We start from the raw sequence: 15247 nt of genomic DNA on the forward strand, positions 1-15247 counted from the left end.
ATAGAATTAACAAGGTATAGATCTATTCTTAAAATTATTCCCTTCATTCAGCGTCATAAAGCAACATAGTTTTAATGTGTGGTGTTGTCTGTGCAGTTAATGAAAGCACGTGCACCTCAGGAGCAGCGTCCACTGGTTCCTCAGCCTCGCCCGCCTCACTTCTATGACCAGGTATTAACAAAGATATGTGCGCTTCCCAAACTTGAATCATAATCTGTGTTTTTTTTACATGGACTAACACATAACTCTGTGATTCTAAAGTACACAGACAGGCCCTATGGATTGCCGCGTGCAATGGGGGGACATCCAGCATTCCGTGCTGAACAGGTAAACTATTGTGTTTAGTGCGATATAAATTAAAAAAAAATCATTAGCATCCGCATATGGACAACAACTTATTCATGAGTTGTGTTAATGAGATTCAAGAGAAGAACTCTGATATTAAAAGGGAACTTTAATGGAAGTTCCCGCAATTGTAAGGTCCGTGAGAAATTTTTCACATGTGCTTCTTAATTTCATTCTAGAGACACTCACCATCACCTCTGATGTTTGCAGAGCTGCAGCCTGCTCGAGATCCACCTTTGCCTGTTGCTTACGGAGAGGTCCGTGGGAAAAGTCCTTTTCAAGAAAGTGCAGAAGGTTGCGCTGACGTCAACTACCCCAATTAACCCTCGGAAGCTGATAATATTTTTTGTGGTTTTTCAAATAACAGTTTGAGTTTTCGTTTATTTTATTTGTTGGCCACTCACCATTTGGTGTGACATCTATAGTCCTTTGTAAATGTCTGTATGTTAATTGATGTGTCCTTTACTCTTGTGCATATTTTTTTTCTGTAGGTGGCCCCACATTTTATTATATCCTGAAGTGTGATAAAGCTTTTACCTCAGCATTTTGATTGTTATTGCTTGTTTACCTCCCTGCTAAATAAATATATTTTTGACTATTAGCTTGATGTCTGCAAATCGTCATTAATACATCACTGCAAGATGAATGTCTCTAATGTTATAATCCCTATCATGCTGAAACACAAAATACCTTGATGGAGGTGATATAATCACATTTTCACTCATTAACATTTTTGAGTGTGCAGGACCCTGAAATGCTCAGCTATTTAAACGTGTTCTTCACCTCTTGGTAGAAAATGAAATAAGACAATCAGCACGGTAAATGTGATACAAAGTCTTTATTCCTATTTGACAATATAAGAAGACGAATTCTGTCACATATTGAGAGGAGATGCATCACACAAAACATTTGTCTGTAAAAGGGCCTCGCAAACACGAAATACAACAAATGAGGCACGCGAGATTATTTAACACACATTATATCCATCAACCTCCGCTACACGCGTGAACTCAGGCATTTAAAGGGACAATGCAATGTTCTAAACGGCAGGTTTTGCGGACGAACATCTTATAGGAAGTAATTATCAGAGAACCACACTAGGAAGTCAGCTTATAACATGCAGTAGTGTTCCTGTGGTCGGCTACCCATCAATATAGCTGTCCTGCCACGGCACACTCCCCAATTGTGAATTGTAGTAAGCGCAGAGATGGTCTCTTTGCTCTTTCACACTGGCTGTGCCCGAGTTACCTCTCAAACGCTGCAGTGAGACCATTTTCAACTTGTTCGCACCACTTCTCCAAGCACCTAGTGTTACTTCCCCTGTGTCACTGTCCACTATGTCACCGTCCTGGATGGATGTTGCTGATCCAGCAGCTGCACCTCTCATTCGGATCAGGTTGTGCAGAACACATGCTGCATATACTATACTCTCCACATTCTTGGGCCTCTGCTCCATTGTCTTGAGCAAGCATCTAAATCTGTTTGCCAAGATGCCAAAATAATTTTCTACTACCCTCCTGGCCCTTGACAGCCTGTAATTGAAGATCCTCTGTTCCCTAGTTAGATTCCTCTGTGGATATGGCTTCATAATCCAGGGCCGTAGTGCAAAGGCTTCATCAGCAACCATCGCATATGGGATGTCCGGGCTGTCTTCTCCTGACAGAGGTTCTGGATCAGGCATGCCTGCTGTTCCACCTTCCATTTTCTTTCCAAGCCATGTTTCTTTCCAAATCCGGCCATCACCAACACTTCCAGGTGTGCCCACATCCACATACAGGAAGTTGTAGTTATAATCAACCACCGCCATGAGTACAATTGAGTGGAATTTCTTGTAATTGAAATAATTTGTGCCACCTCCGGGTGGTTTACGAATTGCCACATGCTTGCCATCCAAAGCCCCACATGTGTGAGAAAAGTTCCACCTGTTTTCAAACCCCAGTGCAACTCTCTTCCACGCATCTGGTGTAGTGGGGCATTCCATCACTTCAGCTGAATAAAATTGGATGATCGCCTCACAGATAGACTTTTATAAGAATCACCTGAGGCCAAGTAGCGGAGGGTGATTGCTATGCGCAACCCTGGTTCCAGTGCCTTTCTCATTACAGTGTCAGTCTTCTTCAGCAGAGGTCCCAAATTATTCTTTAACTCATTAAAGAGCTCTGGTGAAATTCTCACAAAGTTTTTGAATGCACTTTTATCCTCTTCGAACAGCACATTAAGCAGTTGCTCATATTGTCCAAATTGAGGTCTCCGTTGAAACATGGGCTTAATCCAGTGAGACTTCCTCTTAATTCTCTTTGTAATTAATCTCACCCTTCTGCCTTCACGCAAGCGTTTTCGATGCATATGTAGCGCTAATGCATACAGCACGTCCATGAAAATAACAACCAGCCTGTACTCGAACCTACTTTGTATAGGCATGTCTGCAAATGAGCCAATTCTACGAACGGAGGATATTTTTATAGTGTGTGAAAAAAAGTGACATCATTTGTGCCACGTGATTAACTACACTACAGTCCACGATGTTCATTCACGATTAACGGGAAAGATCGGGAGACGGACAAGTCACTCGCAAAAATGACAGAATTGCAGAGTACCGTGGGAACTCTTTATCTACCTCCCGCTATATCGTGCGGAACTCTTGCTGGACCACGACCACTTCACTCTGGTGACATCTTGCATCAGGTCGCACCGTGAGAGGAGGCCATTCGGCCCTTCGAGCCAGCACCACCATGGCTGATCGTCCCCTGTCAATAACCCGTGCCTGCCTTCTCCCCATATCCCTTGACTCCACTAGTCCTTAGATCTCTATCTAACTCTCTCTTAAATCCATCCAGTGATTTGGCCTCCACTGCCCTCTGTGGCAGGGAATTCCATAAATTCACAACTCTCTGGGCGAAAACGTTTTTTCTCACCTCAGTTTTAAATGACCTCCCCTTTATTCTAAGACCGGCCCCTGGTTCTGGACCCGCCCAACATTGGGAACATTTTTCCTGCATCTAGCTTGCCCAGTCCTTTTATAATTTTATATAACTCTATAAAACCCCCCTTATCCTAAACTCCTGTGAATATAATCCTAGTCTTTTCAATCTTTCCTCATATGATAGTCCTGCAATCCCAGGGATCAATCTCGTGAACCTACGCTGCACTGCCTCAATCACAAGAATGTCCTTCCTCAAATTAGGAGGAAGTGGATTAGGAAGAGGAAGAGGATTTCTTGGAATGTATGCGGGATAGTTATCTAAATCAACATGTAGAGGAACCAACGAGAGAGCAGACTATTTTAGACTGGGTATTGAGTAATGAGGAAGGGTTAGTTAGCAGGTCTGGCAGGGTTAGTTAGCAGTCTTGTTGTACGTGCTCCCTTGGGCAAGAGTGACCATAATATGGTTGAGTTCTTCATTAGGATGGAGAGTGACATTGCTAATTCAGAAACAATGGTTCTGAACTTAAAGAAAGGTAACTTTGAGGGTATGAGACGTGAATTGGCCAAGATTGACTGGCAATTAATTCTAAAAGGGTTGACGGTGGATATGCAATGGAAGATATTTAAAGACTGCATGGATGAACTACAAAAATTGTTCATCCCAGTTTGGCAAAAGAATAAATCAGGGAAGGTAGTACATCCGTGGATAACAAGGGAAATCAGGGATAGTATCAAAGCGAAGGATGATGCATACAAATTAGCCAGAAAAAGCAGCATACCGGAGGACTGGGAGAAATTCAGAGACCAGCAGAGGAGGACAAAGGGCTTAATTAGGAAAGGAAAAATAGATTATGAAAGAAAACTGCCAGGGAACATAAAAACTGACTGCAAATGTTTTTATAGATATGTGAAAAGAAAGAGATTAGTTAAAACAAATGTAGGTCCCTTGCAGTCAGAAACAGGTGAGTTGATCATGGGGAACAAGGATATGGTGGACCAATTGAATAACTACTTTGGTTCCGTCTTCACTAAGGAAGACATAAATAATTTTCCGGAAATAGCAGGGGACTGCGCGCGGGTCAAAGGAGTTGGAGGAATTGAGTGAAATCCAGGTTAGCCGGGAAATGGTGCTGGGTAAATTGAATGGATTAAAGGCCGATAAATCCCCAGGGCCAGATAGGCTGCATCCCAGAGTACTTAAGGAAGTAGCTCCAGAAATAGTGGATGCATTAGTAATAATCTTTCAAAACTCTTTAGATTCTGGAGTAGTTCCTGAGGATTGGCGGGTAGCAAACGTAACCCCACTTTTTAAGAAGGGATGGAGAGAGAAAACGGGGAATTACAGACCAGTTAGTCAAACATCGGTAGTGGGGAAACTGCTAGAGTCAGTTATTAAAGATGGGATAGCAGCACATTTGGAAAGTGGTGAAATCATTGGACAAAGTCAGCATGGATTTACGAAAGGTAAATCATGTCTGACGAATCTTATAGAATTTTTCGAGGATGTAACTAGTAGCGTGGATAGGGGAAAACCAGTGGATGTGGTGTATCTGGACTTCCAGAAGGCTTTCGACAAGGTCCCACATAAGAGATTAGTATACAAACTTAAAGCTCACGGCATTGGGGGTTCAGTATTGATGTGGATAGAGAACTGGCTGGCAAACAGGAAGCAAAGAGTAGGAGTAAACAGGTCCTTTTCACAATGGCAGGCAGTGACTAGTGGGGTACCGCAAGGCTCAGTGCTGGGACCCCAGCTATTTACAATATATATTAATGATCTGGATGAGGGAATTGAAGGCAATATCTCCAAGTTTGCGGATGACACTAAGCTGGGGGGCAGTGTTAGCTGTGAGGAGGATGCTAGGAGACTGCAAGGTGACTTGGATAGGCTGGGTGAGTGGGCAAATGTTTGGCAGATGCAGTATAATGTGGATAAATGTGAGGTTATCCATTTTGGTGGCAAAAACAGGAAAGCAGACTATTATCTAAATGGTGGCCGACTAGGAAAAGGGGAGATGCAGCGAGACCTGGGTGTCATGGTACACCAGTCATTGAAAGTAGGCATGCAGGTGCAGCAGGCAGTGAAGAATGCGTATGGTATGTTAGCTTTCATAGCAAAAGGATTTGAGTATAGGAGCAGGGAGGTTCTACTGCAGTTGTATAGGGTCTTGGTGAGACCACACCTGGAGTATTGCGTACAGTTTTTGGTCTCCAAATCTGAGGAAGGACATTGTTGCCATAGAGGGAGCGCAGAGAAGGTTCACCAGACTGATTCCTGGGATGCCAGGACTGTCTTATGAAGAAAGACTGGATAGACTTGGTTTATACTCTCCAGAATTTAGGAAATTGAGAGGGGATCTTATAGAAACTTACAAAATTTTTAAGGGGTTGGACAGGCTAGATGCAGGAAGATTGCTCCCGATGTTGGGGAAGTCCAGGACAAGGGGTCACAGCTTAAGGATAAGGGGGAAATCCTTTAAAACCGAGAAGAGAAGAACATTTTTCACACAGAGAGTGGTGAATCTCTGGAACTCTCTGCCACAGAGGGTAGTCGTGGCCAGTTCATTGTACATATTTAAGAGGGAGTTAGATGTGGCCCTTGTGGCTAGGGGGATCAGAGGGTATGAAGAGAAGGCAGGTACGGGATACTGAGTTGGATGATCAGCCATGATCATATTGAATGGCGGTGCAGGCTCGAAGGGACGAATGGCCTACTCCTGCACCTAATTTCTATGTTTCTATGTTTCTATAAAAGTGGATAACCTCACATTTATCTATATTATACTGCATCTGCCACGCATCTGCCCACTCACTCAACCTGTCCAGGTTACCCTGCCACCTCTCAACATCCTCTTCACAGTTCACATTGCCACCCAGCTTTGTGTCATCCGCAAACTTGCTAGTGTTGCTCCTAATTCCCTCTTCCAAATCGTTAATATATATGGTAAACAGTTGCGGCCCCAACACCGAGCCTTGCGGCATTCCACTCGCTACTGCCTGCCATTCTGAAAAGGACCCGTTCACTCCTACTCTTTGCTTCCTGCCTGCCAACCAATTTTCTATCCATGTCAACACCCTACCCCCAATACCATGTGCTCTAATTTTAGTCACCAGTCTCCCGTGCGGGACCTTATCAAAGGCTTTCTGAAAGTCTAGATACACTACATCCACTTTCATCCATTTTAGTTGTCACATCCTCAAAAAATTCCAGAAGATTAGTCAAACATGATTTCCCTTTCATAAATCCATGTGGACTTAGACTAATCATTTTACTGCTATCCAAATGCCCCATTATTACCTCTTTAATAATTGACTCCAGCATCTTTCCCACCACCGAAGTCAGGCTAACGTCTGTAAACGGTAAGTTCTCGTATAATCTTTCTATTAACCCTTGCTCCAAGGAGGTTCCTATCAATTCCAGCCTACCCGCAACCCATCCCCACAGATACCATGTACCCCTCCTATTACCATCATGTACTGTGGCTGCTTCTTTGCAGGTACGATCAGCCAGGTTGGTGATGTTTTCACTTGCATCAGGGATATACGAGCACAATTCAGAACCTATTACAGCGCGTGGTCCCCATCTTTCTGAGAGGAGGAAATCCAAACCCAGGGGGACTCTCCGGATGACCACTATCTCTGTATTTATTTCTTTAAAGGTTATGGAGGTATCATTAGCAACTTTTTCAAACACAGAGACTAGATTGATGCTGTCTCTGTCCACCTTTCCCACTCCACACCATGGGAATGCATTAGCAACTAACCTTTCATTCTCCATGATATCCCTTTTTATCTATGTTGACTGAGAGTATATTTTTGATAAGGAAATGGAGTGGCGAATGAAAGGCACCTCATAGGCCAAATAACAGGAACCTGACCACTCCTGGGGCTACCGGGCATAAACTTTATGATCATAACCAAATTACCATTGTAGCCCGTATATGATTATACGGAGAGGGGAAACCAAGTGTCCTGAAAAATGTTTCCAGTTCAACTGATAAAGGCCATAACGTGTCTGAATGCCATAATGTGTCCCGCATGTACACCATTATAGTGACCATCAGAGACTTTGAAATATTGTTGGCACAAACTGTTCCCACGGTGTGACCCTCGCCTCTGTTGCCTGTAATGGCAACTTGCCCCCTACAGCCTCACCTATTGATAAGGGAATGTCAGGAACAATTGTACTTGCACTGGTACCAACCCAAGAAAGTGTTTAAGGGGGATATCTCCTTTAAAATGGATCGATGCACATGTACATACCCAACAGCTGGAAAGATTATTTCTTTCTGCATTCTTACAAGCCATATACATCTGCCCACTCACCCAACCTATACAAGTATGCAGCCTCATAGCATCCTCATCGCAGCTCACATTGCAATCCAGCTTTGTGTCATCCGCAAACTTGGAGATGTCACATAGAAACAGAGAAAATAGGTGCAGGAGTAGGCCATTCGGCCCTTCGAGCCTGCACCACCTTTCAATATGATCATGGCTGATCATCCAACTCAGTATCCTATACCTGCCTTCTCTCCATACCCCCTGATACCTTTAGCCATAAGGGCCACATCTAACCAATGAACTGGCCTTAACTACCTTCTGTGGCAGAGAATTCCAGAGATTCACCACTCTCTGTTCCTTTAATTCCCTCTTCTCAATCGTTAATATATATATTGTAAATAACTGGGGTTCCAGCACCGAGCCTTGCGGCACCCCACTAGTCACTGCATGCCATTCTGAACATTTTCTTAATTCCTACTCTTTGTTTCCTGTCTGCCAACCAGTTCTCTGTCCATGTCAATACCCTACCCCCAATACCATATGCTTTAATTTTGAATTGAATTGAATACATTTTATTAGCCAAGTATGTATACATACAAGGAATTTGCCTTGACGCTTTGCTCGCAAGTTTGTAGGCCCCGCTCAGTCATGATTGATCATGGGTGATGCATCCTAGTCGGATGCAAGCCTGGACGATGTCATATGGAGGACAGGCTGTTGCCTATGCAGCACGTCCCCCCTCTCCATGTCGCTGATCAATCCAAAGTAACAGCAGGGCCGTTACAGTTTGGCACCAGTGTTGTCGCAGGAGCTGCCAGAGCGAGATTGTAGACAACGACAAACTGCCTTAGGGGCTCCGACTCCGGATTTCCTTGAGGTTTACTCCTGGAGTCTTTTCTATGACTGGATATGGCCACAAGGCAGTGGAGGTTTTAAATCAGAGTTTTCCCCTCTCCTAGATAGACTGCCTTCCCAGGCTGACGAGCCCCATCTGCTCGTAAGTAACAACACGTAGACAATTAAAAATAAACCATTATAATTTAAACATATGAAGAATGAAATAAAATACCAGAGCAAAAGGAGGCTACAGACTTTTGGCTGTTGAGTAGAGCTACTGCTCGTGGAAAAAAAGCTGTTTTTATGTCTGGCTGTGGCTTTGACAGTCCAGAGTCGCCTTCCAGAGAGAAGTGATTCAAAGAGTTTGTGGCCAGGGTTAGAGGGGTCAGGGATGATCTTACCCGCTCGTTTCCTGGCCTTTGCAGTGTACAGTTCGTCTATGGGGGGGGGGGAAGGTAGCAGCCAACAATCTTCTCGGCTGATCGAACGATGCGCTGCAGCCTCCGGTTGCCGTGCTTGGTGGCTGAGCCAAACCAGACCATGATGGAGAAGGTGCGGGCAGACTCTATGATGGCAGTATAAAACTGGACCATCATTGCCTGTGGCAGATTGTGTTTTCTCAGCTGCTGCAGGAAGTACATCCTCTGTTGGGCCTTTTTGACTGTGGAGTTGATGGTGGCCTCCCATTTAAGGTCCCTGGAGATGATGGTTCCAAGGAACTTAAATGGCTACACAGATGTGACTGTGGTGTTGTTGATGGTGAGTGGGGGGAGGGGAGGGGGAGCTCTCCTAAAGTCTACAATCAATTCCACCATCTTAAGAGCATTGAGCTCCAGGTTGTTGCGATGGCACCAGGATGCCAGCTGTGACACTTCCTGTCTGTAGGCAGATTCCTCCCCATCCTGGATCAGTCCAATCTAAAACTTGAGAAGCTTGACCGAGGAGTTTGTGGAGGTGCAGTCGTTGGTGTAGAGAGAGTAAAGGAGAGGAGAGGGCAAGCAGCTTTGCAGTGCTCTATGCTGAGGGTCAGCGGGTCCGAGATGTGCTTTCCCAGCCTCACCTGCTGCTTCCTGTCTGTCGGGAAGTTGGTGATCCACTGACAGAGAGATTCAGGCACAGTCAACTGGGAGAGTTTGGAGTGCAGTAGCCCTGGCACAATGGTGTTGAATGCAGAGCTAAAATCCACTAACAAAATCATTACATAGGTCCCCTGGCAGACTGGGTGCTGGAAGATGAAGAGCGGGCCTAGGTTCACTGTGTCATCCACTGATCTATTGGCCCGGTATGCAAACTGCAGGGGGTCCAGCAGCGGGATTGTGATATTTTTCAGGTGGGCCAGCACGTCCTTCAAGGGTCTTTATGATTACAGTGGTCATTGCGACAGGCCTGTATCCATTAAGACCAGTAATCCTTGGATTTTTGGGTACGGGAACAATAGTGGAGACTTTGAAGCAGGCAGGGTCAGTACAGGTTTGCAGAGACTGGTTGGAAATGTTTGTGTAGGCATGTGCCAGTTGTTCGCCAGAGAGCTTGAGGGTAGAGGGGGAAACATTGTCTGGTCCTGGAGATTTCCAGCATTTCTGTCACCTGTAGTTTTTCCACGTGCTATTGTTAGTGATGGAGAAGTGGCCAGACTGATGTGGACCAGAAAGGAGGGGGTGCATAGTGGACGAGGGTCCATTCTTTGCAGACTGGAGTCAGGCTGTAAGTGGGTGTGAAGTAGGGTTGCCAACTATCTCGTATTAGCCGGGACATCCCGTATATTGAGCTAAATCGGTTTGTCCCATATGGGACCGCCGTTGTCCCGTATTTGACTGCTACTAATCTGTAATCACCAGAGGGCACGCATACAGACAGATCCTAGATCTGACACAACAGTGTGCGTGCGTGCGTGCGTGCATGCGTGCGTGCGAGCGTGCGTGCGTGTTGCATGTGCTGTTGATGCCACGCATGAATGATTCACCTGTCATCCAATCACAGGCCCCCTAATGCGCATCAGTTGTACGCTATATTTTGTCCGTCTCTGTAACCCCCTCCCATCCAGTCGCACTCCTCTCCCCCTCAATGTCCCGTCCCCCTCAAATTCCCTTCCCCCTCAATGTCCCCTCCCCTCCCAACCCTCTCCATCTCTGTAACCCCCTCTCCCTCAATGTCCCCTTCCATACCCTCTCCCACTCCGTCCTCTCCCTCAAAATCCTCCCTCCTCCACTATCCTCCCCACCGCACCCCTCAAAGCATTGTCCCATCTCCCTCCCCTCCTCTCCTCTCCTCTCCATCCCCTCTTCCTCCCCTCCCCTCCCCCTCCTCACCCCTCTCCCGCACTCCTCGCATTCCCTCCAGTCCCACTGAATCAGTCCTTGGATACAGTCACATAGCGTGGAAAGAGGTTCTTCGGCCCAACACCGACCAACATGCTCCGTCTACACCAGTCCCTTATTGTCTCTTACATGCCCTGTCTACAGCCACCTTTTTGTCCCTTATTTGGGAGTGAGAAAGTTGACAACCCTAGTGTGAAGTGGTGATTGAGGCGGGGTGGGTGGGGAAGTGTCCAGTATTTGGAGACTGGAGCCAAGTTGTAGGTGATGTGAAGTGGTGATTGGGGAGGAGGTGATTGGGTGGGGGTTATGTTTCTGTCTAATTATGTTGCACTCTAATCTCGTGTGGGACCTTGTCAAAGGCTTTTTGAAAGTCTAGATACACCACATCCACTGGCTCTCCCTTTTCCATTCCACTTGTTACATCCTCAAATAATTCCAGATTAGTCAAGCATGAATTCCCCTTTATAAATCCACTACACTAAGTGGGACCCATTGGGTCCCAGCATCACACGGGAGGGCTGGTCACCAACGCGATATTCCACCTCTCCACCAATTCCAATACTGCTCGCCAGTGGGGGCGGGAGGCTGTCTGTTGCGGTATCATGGGTGTTGCGGTTTGAAGGTACTGGTTTCCAGAGGGCTAGTATAGACATTGTGGGCCGTATGGAAGCTTGGGCAGGCATCCAACTGTTGCAACGATTTAAAAAGCCAAGCCAAGGCACACAATTGGGCTGCAGCCACCCGACAACCAAAATTCATTTTGTGAACACAAACTTGTTAAAAAGGGCTGCAGCCACTTTACAGCCGCATCGAGGGGACTCACCGTAGAGTAGACGTGCGTTCAGTGTTATTCGCAGCTCAGAGAACCGTGACCTTCTCGCTTCCTGGTTTGGCAGAGACTGAGAGAGGCACGACACTTCCTGGTTTTATAGTCCCTCCCCCTGCCGCCAGCGGGGGCAGCAGAGAGAATGGGGAATTTTATAAAAACATTAATATCTCTCTCATTTTTCATCGACGGAAAAAATCCTCTGCACTCATACGGCGGAGGGGGGCTCTGAGCGAGGTGGCCAAAAATGACGGCCGTAGGTGGCGGCGTTCTCTCGGAAATCGCAGCACAGTCGACCAAAAGCGATCAAGATCAGAGATTTAGTAATATAGATAGATAGATAAATGCTAACTTTCATCCTATCACTGCCCAAAATATATAATTTATAATTATAATTCAAAACTATTAATTACAATTTTAAATATAATCTCAAAGTATAATGTAATTATATATTATTTATAATGTAATTTTTGAGAAGAAATCTTGGGCAATTGTCCCATTAGATGAGCTTGGTGACTTCAAAAGTAGTGAAATTAAAATTATTATGGAATGATTTGTCCAAGATCTTAAGCACCACAAAACACTAACTAAACTGTGATATAAGGACTTTGAGCTTTGGGAATCTAAAGCAGGTTGTTTGTTACACTAGAGACACTGCAGGCTGCAGATGCTGGAATCCTGAGCACAAATCAGACTGCTGATGGAATTCAGCATGTCAGGCAGCATCTGGTGAAGAAGAAGACAGAGGAGGTTTCGGGTCAGGAGCCTTCTTCAGACTGAGATCCTCCAGTTTTTGTTTATGTTTAGCTGCATACTTTAATAAAACTGTTCCGGACCCTCTTTAAGGTTCTGATATCGTTCCAAGAACTGCAGAGGACCAATCACTGTGCCATGAAAGTGCAATCACTAATGTCTTTGCTTTGTGCCTTGTGTCTGTGGGATGAAGAGAATACCCAGTGTTTCTCTGCTGCCCTGCACAAACACGGCGGCTCGAGTCAAGTGTCGCAGTTGTCACCTGTACAAACATGGCGGCGAATGCGGCTCACCAGCTGCCCCACAGTGAGATGGCCCCGATCACCGGGCTCAGCGGCTGCCCTGCACAAAGATAAAATGACAATAGGTGCAGGAGTCGGCTATTTGGCTCTTTGAGCCAGCACCGCCATTCAATGAGCTCATGGTTGATCGTCCCCTATCAGTACCCCATTCCTGCCTTCTCCCCATACCCCTTGATTCCGCTAGCCCTAAGAGCTCTATCTCTCTCTTGAATGCATCCAGTGAATTGGCCTCCTCCTTCTGAGGCATAAAATGCCACAAGTTCACAACTCTCTAGGTGAAAACGTTTATCCTCGTCTCCGTTCTAAATGGCCTACCCTTTATTCTTAAACTGTGGCCCTGGTTCTGGACTCCCCCAACATCGGGAACATTTTTCCTGCATCTAGCGTGTCCAGTCCCTTAATAATTTTATATGTTTATATAAGATATCCTCTCATCCTTCTAAATTCTAGTGAATACAAGCCCAGTCATTCCATTCTTTCATCATATGACAGTCCTGCCATCCCGGGAATTAACCTGAGGAACCTACGCTGCATTCCCTCAATAGAGAGGTTGCACAGCAGTCGAGGTCACGACCCGTGACCCGTACTGTTGCCACGCAACGCCGTCTGGAGTACACGCGGTGAACGTCAGGTAAGCATTTACTATGGCTGCCAGTACAGACAGACTTCTTCTGACTCCACGCTGACTAGTTCCACACTCGCGGACCCCGGGCCGTCTATCCCCACGGCCAGGGGTGGGGGGAGGGGGAGGTCGTGGTGCAGGTGCAGCGCCGTCAGTGACTGGGTGGGCGGAAGGACCAGACTGTCCCCAACTCTGCTGCAGCTGACGGGGACATTGCCGGGTTTTCATCCCCGTGTGTCCACTGCCCAGAGCCGCGGCCCCTTTCCACCCGGCCCCTTGCGTGGGTGCTGACCCACAGCCCATGATAGTGCGGCCGCACACGGAGAGGGTGGGCAGAGGGTGCCCATGGCCGGACAGCGCTGACACCCGGGGGAGAGTGGGGGCTGTCCCGAGGGATGCACTCATTCATCCGTTTACACCTTGGTGCTCGGGTTCCAAGCAAAGATACTAGAGCATTTGGTTCAGAGCGCTCAGTCACCCTCCACAATTATTTACAGCGCAAAAATTGACCAGTTCGGCAGTTTTTAACAGGTAAGAAAGTACGTGTTTCGTGTTTTAACAGTGTATGCCGGAAGCTGCCACGTTCTCCAAAAGGATTGAGCTGCTCCATGCATTACGCCCTTTGACCCGATGATCTTACATGCAACCATCCTATAATGTCCTTCCTCAAATTAGACCAAAACTGCACACAATACTCTGTCCAACTGCAGAAGGACCTCCTTGCTCATATAGGGAGGTTTCACGGCAGTCGGGTCGCGACCCATGACCCGTACTGTTGCTGTGCTACGCCAAGTGGAGTACACGCGATGAACTGCAGGTAAGTACTTACCATTGTTTCCAGCGTAGCGGGCCCGTTAAAACCCGCCGAAATTGTCCATTTATGCGCTGTAAATAATTATGGAAATCGGGATAAGCATGAGAGACATTTAGCCTACTTCAGAATTCCAAAAGTGAGGACAAATGACGGTAGATAGAAGTGAGAGCTGAAGGAACAACAACAGCCAGAGTGCTTGACAAACATTGGCCGTTTGCTCACTGCATTTCATCAACTAAGGCATTATTTATGTTTTTTCTTGATTCCTTTGGCATCTAAAAAGTTTCAGAAGTGATAAATCTGGTTGTAAAATGTAAAAATCGCCCATGGTTCTCAAGTGGGTTTTTACATACAAAAAAAAAATGCCTCTGAAGCAAAATTTACAGCCAGATTTATCATTTCTGAAACTTTTTAGATGCCAAAGGAATTAAGAAAAAACGAGGAGAATAATGCCTTACTGTTGATGAAATGCAGTGAGCAAACGCAATAATTCCTAATATTTTCAATTCCGATATCTGCACGGCCAATGTTCACCAAGCACTTTAGCTGTCATTGTCCCTTCAGCTCTCGCTTCTCTTTACCTTCATTTCGCTTCACTTTTGGAATTCTGAAGTTGGGTACATGTCTCTCACGCTTACCCCGATTTTTTACAGCGCAGAAATTCAACATTTTGGCGGTTTTTAACAGGTAGGAAAGTACGCGTTTCTTGCATTAATAACATATACCAGAAGTTACGGATGTCCTCCAGATGGATTGAGCGGCTCCGTGCGTCAAGCTCTATGACCCAGTGACCTTACGTGCACATCCCCTATACTCAAATCCTCTTGTTATGAAGGCCAACATGCCATTAGCTTTCTCCACTGCCTGCTGTACCTGCATGCTTACTTTCTGTTTAAGAAGGAACTGCAGATGCTGGAAAATCGAAGGTACACAAAAATGCTGGAGAAACTCAGCGGGTGCAGCAGCACCTATGGAGCGAAGGAAATAGGCAACGTTTCGGGTCCATAGATGCTGCTGCACCCGCTGAGTTTCTCCAGCATTTTTGTGTACCTGCTTACTTTCTGTGACTGATGTACAAGGATACCCAGTAGGTATGTTGCAAAACCTATCTTAAGCGTCACTGTCCAAGCCCGTGTGCGCGATTTTGGCGCCGTTGAGAGGGGTGGGTTTAAAACGCGATTTTGCCTTGGCTATTCAAATCGAGGTTGTTCAGCCTACTTAGT

Source organism: Leucoraja erinacea, chromosome 21 (assembly GCF_028641065.1).
Source record: "Leucoraja erinacea ecotype New England chromosome 21, Leri_hhj_1, whole genome shotgun sequence".
Taxonomy (NCBI): Eukaryota; Metazoa; Chordata; class Chondrichthyes; order Rajiformes; family Rajidae; genus Leucoraja; species Leucoraja erinaceus.